The sequence below is a fragment of the Macaca thibetana genome, chromosome 8 (genome assembly GCF_024542745.1).
Source record: "Macaca thibetana thibetana isolate TM-01 chromosome 8, ASM2454274v1, whole genome shotgun sequence".
Lineage (NCBI taxonomy): Eukaryota > Metazoa > Chordata > Mammalia > Primates > Cercopithecidae > Macaca > Macaca thibetana.
In genome coordinates, this window is record NC_065585.1 from 76,986,341 (window position 1) to 77,000,129 (window position 13,789).

The following is a 13,789-nucleotide window of genomic DNA, read 5'->3' on the forward strand; positions in this document are numbered from 1 at the left end:
TTATTAAACTCCTACAAGGCACATGACAGACAATAATCTGGGCTGATGATGTGCAAGACAAGCTCCTAACATCAAGAGAAATGTCATCTGGTGAGGAAAATAAGACTTGCCTAGGAAAAAATAAATTTTAAGAATATAAAGAGGCCGGGCACAATGGCTCATGCCTTTAACCCCAGTACTTTGCAGGGGCTGAGGCAGGAGGATCACTTGAGGCCAGGAGTTTGAGACCAGCCTGGGCAACATAGCAAAATCCCATCTCTACAAAAAAAATATATATATGTAATATAATATATTATATATTATATATAATAATAAATATATAATATATATTATTATATAAAATAACATATATTAAATAAATATATGTTAATGATGTATAATATATTGCATATATTATGTATATATGTGTATATATATTATGTATATATTCTGTATGTATAGTCTGTATATATTATGTATATTATACATATAATACATGTATATATTACATATATTATTATATATGTATAATATACATATATGTATATATTATATATAATATATATTACCTATATTATATACTATATATAATACATAATATATGATATACATATATACACATATGTTATATATGTATATGTATGCATATATGTATACATATTACATATATAACATATGTGTATATATTTAAAATTTAGCCAGACATAACAGCATGTGCCTCTAGTCCCAGCTACTCAAGAAGCTGAGGTGGGAGGATGGCTTAAGCCCAGAAGTTTTAGGTCACAGCGAGCCATGATCACACCACAGCACTCCAGCCTGGGCAACAGAGCAAGACCCTGTCCCTTCCCCCTAAGATAAAGAATAGGAAAAAGGAAATTGGTAGATAAATCAGTAATCTGGGTAATAAGAGCAAAAATATATAGACGTGTCATAAACTACAGTGTTAAAGGATCTGTAGAGAAAGTAGGACTTACTGAAAATGGAGAGAATTTGAATAGGCAAAAAGGAGAGGGTTTCTCTTGGGCCAAATAAATATAAGGCAAAGAGACTGTGATATACAAATAACATTGATGAGTCCTTTTTAGTTCAGCTTAGCTGAACTAAAAAAGTAAGTTTGTATAGATAAATGGTGGGCAGATTGTAGAGGATCTCGTATGTCAGAGTAGGAGTTTGAATTTCATCCTGTGGCCAAAGGGGAGCCTTCACTGGTTTTGAAGAAAGCCAAGCTGTGTAAAAATTACCATGACTAAATTAGAGCAAATGAATTGCAAATAGCAGAGCCTGAGGATAGGGAGAGTAGATAGAAAAAATTCCAGTAGTTCAAATGTCAAGTGATATGATGAGACAAATTAAGTGAGTGGTGCAAAGATTGACATAAGAGGCTTAAAAAGTTATGGCAACTTCTGCTTCTGACCAAGATGGAGTAGTAGGGATTGAAGACACCCTCCTGCCTAAAACAACTAAGAGAACACATGAAACAATGGTTTCAAATATGGAACATCAGGTACGACAGGACAGTGATCCCACGGTGGGGAATAAGCAAACAGCACTAAGATTGCTCCAGCTACTGCTAGAGGGACTCTCCAGGAAGCAGCAGAGGAAGGGGAGCCCGGGTGGACCAGACGTCACCCTGAGTTGAGGAAATGAAATTGAAAGTCCAAGAACTTACAAGGCAGAGTACAAGAAGACAAAGAGCATTCTGCAGATCTGTAGGGGATCACCCAGGTCTTCCAGCTAAGCATCCATCAACAAATATATGTGAAGAAAGAACCCAAGCCAGCAGAAAGAACCACCAAAAAGGCTAGAAGGAATACTCTAGGGAATATCCCATGTAGGGAAGGAGTAGTTTATGTTCCCAAAGGCCAGAGTAGAAAATCCTCATAATTCACAGGCTCTCAGCGAGAGCACACAGAAGGATCTACCTTCAATGGAACAAAAGTAGCCGTAGAAAAGAGGCTGCTCTAATAAATCCTGGAAAGTTTTTAAGCAAGCCTTAAAGGAGTCACATTGTTTCCAAGTAGCTTTGGTTCTGCAAACAAACTCGGAAATATAAGAATACAAAAAAAAAAGTCCAAGACCCAACAAAGTCAAATTCCCATCAAATATTAGCGTCCCATCAAATATTAGCAGGAATGCAAAAGTGTAGGAAAATATGAGCTGTAATAAGTTCAACAGAAACAGTCTCACAAATGACACCAATGATAGAATAAGTAGACAAGAACATTAACCCAGTCATCATAGCAGTACAACAATGTTCAAGAAGATAGAAGAGTAAACATGTAAGTAGAGACATAGAAAATACGAAAAAGACACAAATTGAAATTAAAGAGATAAGTACAGTTTCAAAAATGCAAAACATAGTGAATGGGGTGAATAGCAGATTAGACAAGGCAGAATAAAAGACTAGTGAGCTTGAAGAAGAATAAAAGACTAGTGAGCTTAAAGAAGCCATGGCAACAGAAACAATCTTACCCGAAATACACAGAGAAAAAGAGAGGCCAAATAATTAGGTAATGGCCAGAAACTACAAATTAGATCAAAACTTAAAGCCACAGATTTAACAAGTTCAATAAACCTGGAGTACAAGAAGCTTGAAAAAAAAAACACTAAGGTCAAACATTATCAAATTACTTAAAACCACAAATAAACAGAAAATCTTAACAGAAGCTAGAGGAAAAAAAGGCAAGTTACATACAGAGAAACAAAATAACAGATTTCCCTCACCCCCCGAATTATTGATCTATAGATTCAATGCAAAAAATCCCAGAAACCATTTTTTCTTTTTTTTTTTTTTTTTTTTTTTTGTAGAAATTGACATGCTGATTTTAAAATTCATATGGAAATGAAAGAGCCTGGAAAAGCCAAATAACTCTGAAAAAAACAAAGCTGAAGGATTTATTGATACCTGATTTTGAGACTGTTTATAAAGTTGTGGTAATGAAGATGGTGTGTTATTGGCAAAAGATAATGAATACAATAATGATATAGATAATTCAGAAATGGAAAACACGTGTATGGCCAATTGGTTCTTCTCTAAAGTGCAAGGATAATGAAGTAAAAAAAGGATAGTTTTTCAACAAATGGTGTTGAATATCTGTATTCCAGGAGAAAGCCCCAAAAGCTTATATGTATACCTTGTACCATTTTGAAAAAAAATAAGTCAAAATGAATTATAAGCAAAATTTAAAACTATAGGATTTCTAGACAACATAAAAGAAAATCTTTGTGACCTTGGGTTAAGCAAAGATTTCTTAGATATGACACCAAAAGCATGATCTATAAAGGAAAAAGGGAAGATAAATTGACTTCAGAAAATTAAAACTTCTGCTCTTGGACAGACATTGTTAAGTGAATAAAAGGACAAGCCACAAATGAAGAGAATATATTTATGAAGCATATATTTGATAAAAGACTTGCATCCAGAATATAAAAAGAACTCTTGAAACTCAAGAAAACATTCAATCCAGCCCAAAAGAAAACAAAAATGAGCAAAGTATTTCAACAGACACTTCACCAAATTAGCATATGAAAGGTATTCAATATAATTAGTCATTAGAGAAATGCAAATTATAACAACAATGAGAATAAAAGTTAATTTCAAGCTTTGGACTTTGGGTAACTGGAGGATTGAGGTCATCTATGATTGCTAAAACCAGAAAGCCAATCAGGGCTGGAGGTAAAGAACTGAGTTTTAGACATGTTCCTTTTGAGGTAATAGACATTCAGAGTAGAAATATCTAGCAGACAGATGAAGATTTAAGGCTAACACTAGGAAGGCAGGTTATGTCTGAATACCTGATTGTTAAAAATAATCTATACCCGAATGATGTATCTCCTTGATGATAGTTGTTTCTGGGTATGTTTGTCTGTGTGTTTTGTGTATGTTCACATGTATAAACATGAGAAAAGCGAAAAGCTTTTTTTTTTTTTTTTTTTTTTTTTTTTTTTTTTTTTTAATAGAGGGTCTCACTCTGTTGCCCAGGCAGCTGGAGTGCAGTGGCACTTTCCTGGCTCACGGCAGCCTTGACCTCCCACCTCAGCCTCCTCCTAAATAGCTGGGACTACAGACACACATCACCACACCTAGCTAATTTCTTTATTTTTTTGTAGAAATGGGGTCTCCCAATGTTGCCCCGGCTGTTCTTAAAGTCCTGGGCTCAAGCAATCCATGCACTTCAGTCTCCCAAAGTGCTGGAATTACAGACCTGACCCACTGAGCCAAGCCGAAAAGCTTACACAGTTACTTCATTGCCTTGGAAGTAGTAAGCACTCAATAAATGTTTGTAAATTATTACATTTAGTTTGAATAGGAAACCAATGGCGTTTTCACCTCTAACCTACTCCTCTGTTCAGAGTGACATGAAGATAGGAATCCTGGGGAAAATGCATTTTAAGACTAATCTTCAGAAAGGACAATAGATAACTTTAAGTCCAAGTGACATGCAAATCAGTTTTTTATGTGTGCCTCATCCTCCATGGCTACCATCAAAAACAATACACAGCTCCTAATACACCATGTCTCCAAGTCTATGTCATGATCACCATTAACAGTTGTAGCCAGGTAACAACATGCTGTACCACTAACAGAGGAAGTGAGGCAATCAAGTCCTAACATCCTTAAATCTAAGCCTTAATGTTAAGTTGAACTATGGAAATGCTCTCTAAGTAGCAGACAGGTATTTCCACCAGAACAAACTAAAAGAACTCAATAGCATGCTGTTTAACTTGGTGAGGGTGTTTTGGCCAAGCAGTTCCCCTTGGTTATGGCTTCCTATGCACCTAAAGCACGACAGCTATGGATACCCCTGGGGATTATACAGCTCGACTACTTTATCTAGTCAAATAGATTTCCACTCTGGCATCCCAAATATCAAAGTGACTAGCATAAGCATTTTAACGATCTTTGAGTAGTAACAAGCATAGTAATATTTGAGTCAATTATATGAAATTGAAAACTTATAGCTTACTACATTATCAATAAAAAGACTTTCAGAGGCATTAAAATCCATTCAAAGCAGATGCCAAGAAGAATTTTGCCTCAATAGTGTTTTCTCTTCCAAATATCAAGTAAGGTTTTTAACCCAAAAGCATATGTTTTATCTGAGCAAAACATATCCTTTTTTCAAAAACCCGGGTAACACCAGGGACTATTTAATCCATAAACTGAGATAGATAGAACACATATAAAATGCTTTTTGTTTTCAGAATGTTTGGGGCTTTTGTAATGTGAACTTTTTATGGGTATAACGTACAAAAGTGCACAAATTATGTGTGTTCTGTTAAATGACTCCTCAAAGTATACACAATCATATAATTGATAACCAAACCATAGAACATTACCAGTACCCAGAGGTTTCTTTGAGTCTCCTCCCAGTCATGTGCCCACAGTTAACCACATCCCGACTTTTAACACCATACCTTAATTTTACCTCTGTCGGAATTGTTATATCAGTGGAAACAAACTCTTTCTGTCTGAGTTTTTTCCCTCAACATTCTGTTCCAGAGATGTGTCCACATATGCCTATGACTTATAGTTCATTCATCCTCATATCACAATATACCTACTCTAATTTTGGTAGACATTGGGTTATATCCGGTTTGAAGCTATGGCACATATTACTGCTATAAATATTCCTGTACATATCTGCTGGTAATTATATGTATGTATTTCTGTTGGGTATATGGTAGGAATTGCTGAGTCATTAGGTAGCTCTACTAGATGTTACCACCAACAGCTTTCTAAAATGGTTGTACCAATTTACACTTCCACCAGCAAGCGCTCTAGTTGTTGAACAACTTAACTAATTTTTGGTATTATCTGCCTTTCATTTGAGCCATTCCTCTGAATACATGATGGTGTTGCACTGAGTATTAATTTGCATATCTCTGATAGCTAATGACGTTGTGCCATTTTGTTATGTTTAGTGGCCATTTTATTATCTCTTTTCGTAAAATGCCCATTCAAGTTCTTTGCTTATATTTTTACTGGATTATTGTTTCTTGTTGGGCTATAGAAGTCCTTTATATATTTTGGATATCAGACCTCATAGGATATATGTTATATAATTGTAATTATTATTTGTAACAAATTGTGAATATTCTCTCACTCTATAGTATATTTTGATGATCAGAATTTCTTAATTTTAATGTGCCTTATTTCATCAGGGTTTTTTGTGTGTGTGTGTGTGTGTGAGACGGAGTTTTACAATTATCGCCCAGGCTAGAGAGCAATGGTGTGATCTCAGCTTACTGCAACCTCTGCCTCCCAGGTTCAAGAGATTCTCCTGCCTCAGCCTCCCAAGTAGCAAGGACTACAGGCGCATGCCACCACACCCAGCTAATTTTTGTATTTTTAGTAGAAACAGGGTTTTGGCCAGGCTGGTCCTGGACCCCTAACCTCAGGTGATCTGCCTGCCTCACAAAGTGCCGGGATTACAAGCATGAGCTTATCAGGGATTTTTATGGTCAGCTTTTTTTGTTGTTGTTCTTTTTAAGAAATCTTTGCCTGCTCTGGGGAGTTGAAGATTTTTTTTTTTTTTAAAGCTTTATTGTTTTACTTTTCCCATTTAGACCTACAATCTACCTGGAATTTATTTTTGTAGACTGTGTGAAAGAGAGAGTCAATATTTATTTTTCTCTGAGAGCCATCCACTCTTGCCTAGAATTTTTACCACTCTGGGTATTTGAAAGATTTGATTATTTCTTTCTAGTGGAGCAAGAATAATAACTCCCAGAAAATAACATCTTTATCTTTACACTTATATCTATGTCTCTTTTGATCTATATCAATATCTCACATATATATGGCACACATCTCACATACACACATATACAGAGAGAGAGATATGCAGACTGTGCGCTAAATATTCATTTGTGAGTTGGCTTTTTAAACTGTATACATCCAGTTTTGTTACTGATGGTTGATCCCAGGACAGCTTATAAGGGCTCCTTGATAACTACTGTTCTAAGTATACTATACCCTATATGGAAAAATGAAGTCAACTTCCAATTCTGGATCCCAGAACAATATCTTCCCCCTTTTCCAGCAGCAGGATTGGAAAAAAAAAAATGGTGTTTTGAAAATGAATAAAGAGATGGATTTTCAGCAGAAATGACTAGGCAGTGGAGTAGCTGCTGTGGAACAGATAGAAATCATTCACTGATAATATATGGAAGTCTTCATCTCTTTCCAAATATTTTGAATTGAGAAATAGTATATAAATACCTCCTGTGACGTGGCAAGAATTATATTGGCAGATTCCAGAACCTCTGGGTAAACTGCGAAGGTTGTACCCTACGCAACTCCTGAGGGATGAGTCAGTATTAACAGATGACCTCAATGTGAATGATGTCCCTGGAGTTGTGCAGCACAGTTCAGGGAAGTAATCCTACTAGCATGCATACACGCACAGACACACATGGCACATACGCAAACACAGTGTGTGTGTATATACATATAAGTACGTACACATATGCACACATTTTTTCCCAAGTTTTGAGGAAGAACTGTTGCTAGAATTGGAATGTCAAAATTGTAGTTATTATATCCATATTAAATAGTTATAAGTAAAGACTTCAGCGTTTAAAGGCTTTTATACTGGATACATTTTAAACAGCAGTGCACTTTTATAAATGAATGGGGTTTGTAATATACGATAACTCTTCAATTAACATAAACTTCTTCCTTTTACTGTTTCTGGTGGTAAAGTTCAGTCCTCTGAAGGAATGTCCACTAGGCATGTAAAAGCCTGTCTAGAGAAAGAAAAGAAAATGAACCTATTACAGTCGGTGCCAGTTATTTCTGTGCAATTAATCTATAAAAGTTTTATAGTGCAACTGAGTGTCCAAGTTGAAAGCTAAATGGCAATGCAGTAACCCTCTTCCCAAAACAGAGTGGTCTGACACGAGCTACGCCTTTTGAAGTTACTGCAGAGTTACTATCATCAGCTTAAAACATAAAATAATATCTGACATGTCCAAACAATCACAGGGAGTCATTAAAACTAAGGGGATTTAAAGAAGATGAAGACTTGCCAGAGCTTGGTACTTTATTAAATGAGATCTGATTTCTTTTAAGCCCTATTTGAACGTGGGTTAAACCTTACAAATGCAGACTCTGTTGGATGCCACTTGGTGGGAAGTGAAAGCGCAGCTGCCTCTCCATGTTTATAAACTGTCCCAAAGATCCATATCTGTGCAGATGAAATAATAAATGTTCTTACATCTCCTGCCAATACTTCCTTAACCCCACTAAAAAGCAAAAGACCAAGAAAATACTCATCTAGTGATACCATTGGTATAGGTATAGTGTGTCACATCCTAACTAAAGCACTGTAATTTAGAAATGTGACTGTTAGCAGAAAAATAAGATTTTGCTGATGTAAAAACATACAGGTTGGTCATGGTAGTGTACACCTGTAATCCCAGCTACATGGGAGGCTGAGACTAGAGGATGGCTTTGGCCCAAGGTGTGGGGCTGCAGTGCACTTTGATCACACCTGTGAATAGTCCAGCACTCCAGCCTGGGCTGGGCAATGTAGTGAGACTCCATCTCTTAAAAAACGTACAGAAAGACCTTGAGCTCCGCACTATCCTCCAAAGGAGCAAATGTGCTTCAGATCAACAGTGCCCTGCAGCATGAGGCCTATAGGTAGATAATGCACAGGCAGTGCAATTTGAGGGCTTGCAAAAAGCCCCCTCCACAGCCCACAAATGACTCTCACATCAAATCAGACTGGCCTTTCGTTGTGAGAATGTCATTCCAGTGGGTTGAGAGATTACCCTCTTTTAAAAGGCAAATGCCTAAGAGAAGGGTCCCATGGAAATGCTGAGTGCCTTGGGCAATAGGGACCTCTCTACTCAAAATTAATGGGTCAGTGAGTCAGTTTTGATGGGCAAGGGGAGGGGTGGAAGGACAAGGTACCAGAGTGGTAAGAAATGAATTAGAAAAATTCATTTTCTTAATGAAAATAAATTGTGGGGGATTGTGGGATGAATAAAAAGGGGGTAAAACCACCTCAAGCTGGTGCAGGTCCACCAGCACAGCTTCCAGAGTCACAGGCAGGCAGCCCCTTGATTGTGAAGGCAGGAGGAGAATCACAGCAGCAATGCCAAGAGCAACCAGCCCAGCATTGGGAGAGGTCTGTGTCTGGTGGGAAAAGGTGCCGAGAGCCAGTACTGCTATAGTTGTATCTTTGTTTAGGAGATTTTTTTTAGAATTTCAACTCTTTATTTAAGATACAGGGAGTACCTGTGCAGGTTTGTTACATGAGTATATCGCGTGATGCTGAAGTTTGGGGTATGGATCCTATCACCCAGGTAGTAGCAAGGTACCTAATAGATATAGGTAATTTTTCAACCCATGCCCCCACTGCCTCCCTCTAGTAATCTGCAGTGTCTGTTATTCCCATGTTTATGTTCATGTGTACCCAACGTTTAGCTCCTACTTATAAGTGAGAACATGCAGTATTTGGTTTTCTGTTCCAGTGTAAATTCACTTAGAATTATGGCCTCCAGCTCCATCCATGTTGCTGCAAAAGACATGCTTTTGGTTTTTTTCATGGTTGTGTAGTATTCCGTGGTGTATATGTTCCACATTTTCTTTATCTAATCCATCATTAATGGACACCTAGCTTGATTCCATGTCTTTGCCATTGTAAATTGCATTGCGACAAACATATGAGTACATGTGTCTTTTTGGCATAATGATCTATTTTCCTTTAGGTATATGCCCAATAATGAAATTTCTGGGTCAAAGGATAGCTCTGTTTTCAGTTCTTCCAGAAATCTCCAAGCTGCTTTCCACAGTGACTTTACTAACTTACGTTCCCACCAACAGTGTATAAATGTTCCCTTTTCTCTACAGCCTCGCCAGCATCTGTTGTTTGGGAAATTTAATTTTTCAGTAAATCCACAAAAAGAATCCATCATACAGTTTCTATTCCTATTCAGAAGACTTTATGTAGTCATATTCCTGCTATGGATATGAAGCTGGACAAAAGTAGTTTTTCATTTGTGGTCCTTTGACAAATAACCAGCTTGCCTTATTACAGCTAAGGGGCTTTAGCATTAAAGCAATCTTGGAGTCGTAACATAACTTTGCACCCATGGCAGGCATTTTCTCTACATCATTTCTTGCAAATGCTCAGGTAGTCTCTGCAGTACAGCCTGACTCCTAAGCCTGAGCCCTGAAATCAGACTTCAGTTCAAATCCTGACTCTACCACTCACTAGCTATATGACGTTAGGCTTACTCTCTCTATCATGTCATCACAACTGTAGAATGGAGAGAATAGTTCCAGCTATTTCACAACTGTGGAATGGAGAGAATAGTTCCAGCCTCATAGGATTGTTCTATGACGGTAACACGGTACATATAAAATGGCACAGAATATGGCATATAGTAAATGTGCAATAAATGGTGGCTATGGTTGTCATCAACTCAAACAGCCTCCCTTTATTCATCTTTACCTCATAAAGCAACTCTTGCTAGAATGTTCTATAAATAACAATTGTATTAAAGGCTTCTTGAGGGAGAAGCCATTTGTTTGTGTCTTTGTTCAACACCAGGCTCCTGATGCTTTGAGTAGTGCCTGGTACACAGCAGGCATTTAAAAAATATTTGTTAAATGAATTTTATAGAATTAAATCTATCCTACTCTTTTGAGTACTAAAATGCTATTATGTTCTGTGGATAAAAATAATAAAACAAGGCCGGGCGCAGTGGCTCACACCTGTAATCCCAGCACTTTGGGAGGCCAAGGCAGGTGGATCATGAGGTCAGGAGATCGAGACCATCTTGGCTAACACAGTGAAACCCCATCTCTACTAAAAATACAAAAAAAAAAAAAAATTAGCCAGCCGTGGTGGCGGGCACCTGTAGTCCCAGCTACTTAGGCGGCTGAGGCAGGAGAATGACATGAACCTGGGAGGCAGAGCTTGCAGTGAGCCGAGATCATGCCACTGCACTCCAGCCTGGGTGACAGAGCAAGACTCAGTCTCAAAAGAAAATTAATAATAGTAATAATAATAATAAAACAATTGAAAGAGATTACAAAATAAAAATCATGCAACACTGAACATTGAAATCCAAATTTAAAATCATTGTATATCATAGTATCCAAGGCGAATATCCTTTATTTTGCCCCTTCAGGATGCAGTTTGAATGAATGCTGCCAAATACAGTCAGAGAAGAGAGGTGGATGTAAGAAAAACAAGATCCAAAGAATTTAGACCTAGCATGGGATCTCTGTCTCTTTCATTGAGCAAGGAGTTTTTGTCTCCTTTTTTCTTTTCCATAGTTCATCTTCGTATATTTCTCTCTGGGCTACATTTGATTAGCTGCCCAGTGTACCAGTCCTTTCAAATCACACCTAGCTGCATTGTTCCTTACAATAGAATTTGCTATCGCTCCCAAGTTTCTATAATCCATAATTTTTGAAACTCACTTGGCTACATAGAAAACTGATTTAAAAAAAAAAAAAAAAAAAACTTAGTGAAATAATACCTTCCTCTATAATGCCTACACCATCCTAGAAGCTTAAAGCTAATGAGGTATTTAGGGCTTATTTGTTCCAGGAAGACTCTGATTTGGCATTTCATCCATTTTAAAAGAAAAACATCATTTTGTGGGACTTAGAATAAAACATCTTGATTGTGTTCCAAGCAGGACTTTAGACCGGTTTGATGCCTAGGTTAATGGCATTTCAATTATACTGTTTCCAAAATGAAATATAAATTGTTCCGGGTTTTTGCCCCTATGTGTTCATATTGGGCCTGAGCTCTCTGAGAAACCTCCTCCCAAGTATTCTGGAAGACCCTGGGGTGCTGGAGACACATGGTTGGATTTGACTTGACGTGGGAGGGTGGAGTAAAAGGACTTGCTGATGGATTGGCTGAGTGAGGAGGAGAAGGAGAGGAGGACTTGTAGGTTACTGGCTTGAGGAGTGGGATAGATAGTGGTGCCTTTTAGTGAGATGAGGGGAAGAAATGGGAAGACGAACTGATTTGGGTTGCACAGGAATATAATGGCAATCTAGAAAGTTTGTAGGCATTGGAAGAAAATTTTACACAAGGAGTGGAATGAAAATATGAGTTCAAAGACAAAACTATGACATAAAATGTTCCAGTTTTATGATATTTAGACTCCTTTGGATACACTGAAAATTGTGATATATTTTTAAACGTTAATATTTACAATATACTGAAATACTTTATTTGTTACTGCCATTAAACTGATAATGAAAAATATTAGAGCCAACTTAAAAATGCATGAGAAGGCTGGGTGCGGTGGCTCATGCCTACAATCCCAGCACTTTGGGAGGCTGAGGTGGGTGGATCACCTCAGGTCAGGAGTTCGAGACCAGCCTGGCCAATATGGTGAAACCCCGTCTCTACTAAAAATACAAAAATTAACTGGTTGTGGTGGTGGTGTGCACCTGTAATCCCAGCTACTCAGGAGGCTGAGGCAGGAGAATCGCTTGGACCCGGGAGACAGAGTTTGCAGTGAGCCAAGATTGCACCACTGCACTCCAGCCTAGACAATAGAGCGAAATCCCTTCTAAAAAACATAAAATAAAATAAAATTTGATTTAAAATAATAAAATAAAATGCTGGTTCTCCAAAGTTATTTTGGGAGTACATAAGCAAAAGTGTCTGAAGACCACTGCAAAAGAAAACCTAGGAAACATCCTAGCCTGCACAAAGGAGTTCTAATGTCAAATGTTTTCTTAGCAATAGGGAAGTAAAAGCATTTTTCAGAAGCCTCCTGCTTCTGAAGCAAACTATACATTAGTGTCAGATTCGAGGACAGCAACCCTTTAGTCAAGTAGCAGAATGGGCACACAGGTATAGACAATATAAGGCCAGAATCATACAGAAGCAGTATTTTATCTTGTTTCATGTATTTTTATAGCTTAGGTATCTCAGCCTGATTCTTAACTATTTCCATTAGCATCACAAATGAACCCTACTGAACACTGCAGCAAGGTGATCCTGCTGAACAGGAGCTTGGTGAAGAGCCACTCCTGCCGAGTGGGCTGCAGTAGGGGTGGGGAGGAGTACAATGATAGAAAATAAAAGGATGGCAAAGCCTAGGATAGGGGAGGTGGTACCACAGCTGCAGACAACTTAAAGATGAGTGTGCCAGCAGATTTTAATTTCAGCAGATATTTAATGAGTCCCTAATCTGAGATAGACACCACTGTGGGGTATCAGCAAGATTGAGGTGATTGTTCTCAAGGCTGACGACATGACAGAGCATTTTTTAAAACAGCTCTGGGCTCCCTGTCAACTGCAGTAAACCAGCCAGAATAAGAACTCCAATTAGTGGATAGATAAATACTATTTTCCATCACCAAACGAAACTGAAGATACCTCCAGATCTATCATCTTGAATTGTCCAGAGAATAAAGATGATAGAATGTATGTGAGTTTATGTGTTTGTGTCTATAGATGAATTATTAACACTCAGAATCATGACAATGATGCAGAGGAAATGTGTATACTAAAATTGGTATTTGACGTTTCATTTCTGGTATCCCCTACTGGGTTTTCTTGCAACTTCCCCTTCCTTTATTTCCGCGTCCTCTGAATCACCTTCCAGTCCACAAAGCATTTCACCTAATTGGAAGAAAATGCTGGGTAAAGACACGTACTTGATGTTGATTTGCATCTGTACACACCGTTGCTAGTAGGCCCAATCATTAATAGATACTATAATTTTTACTGGTTTTCTTAGTAATTGTGATAAACTGTTTTTTCTTTTATTCCCTCAGACTATCCCTATTGAGCTCCCAAGTCCTAGAAAACAC

The 13,789-nt window shown here is 37.7% G+C and overlaps 1 protein-coding gene across 2 annotated transcripts in view; it reads left to right on the forward strand.

Annotated features, from left to right (window-relative positions):
• CPA6 (carboxypeptidase A6) overlaps positions 1-13,789 on the forward strand; it is a 311,803-nt gene that overhangs the window by 61,311 nt on the left and 236,703 nt on the right. The window lies entirely within an intron of this gene.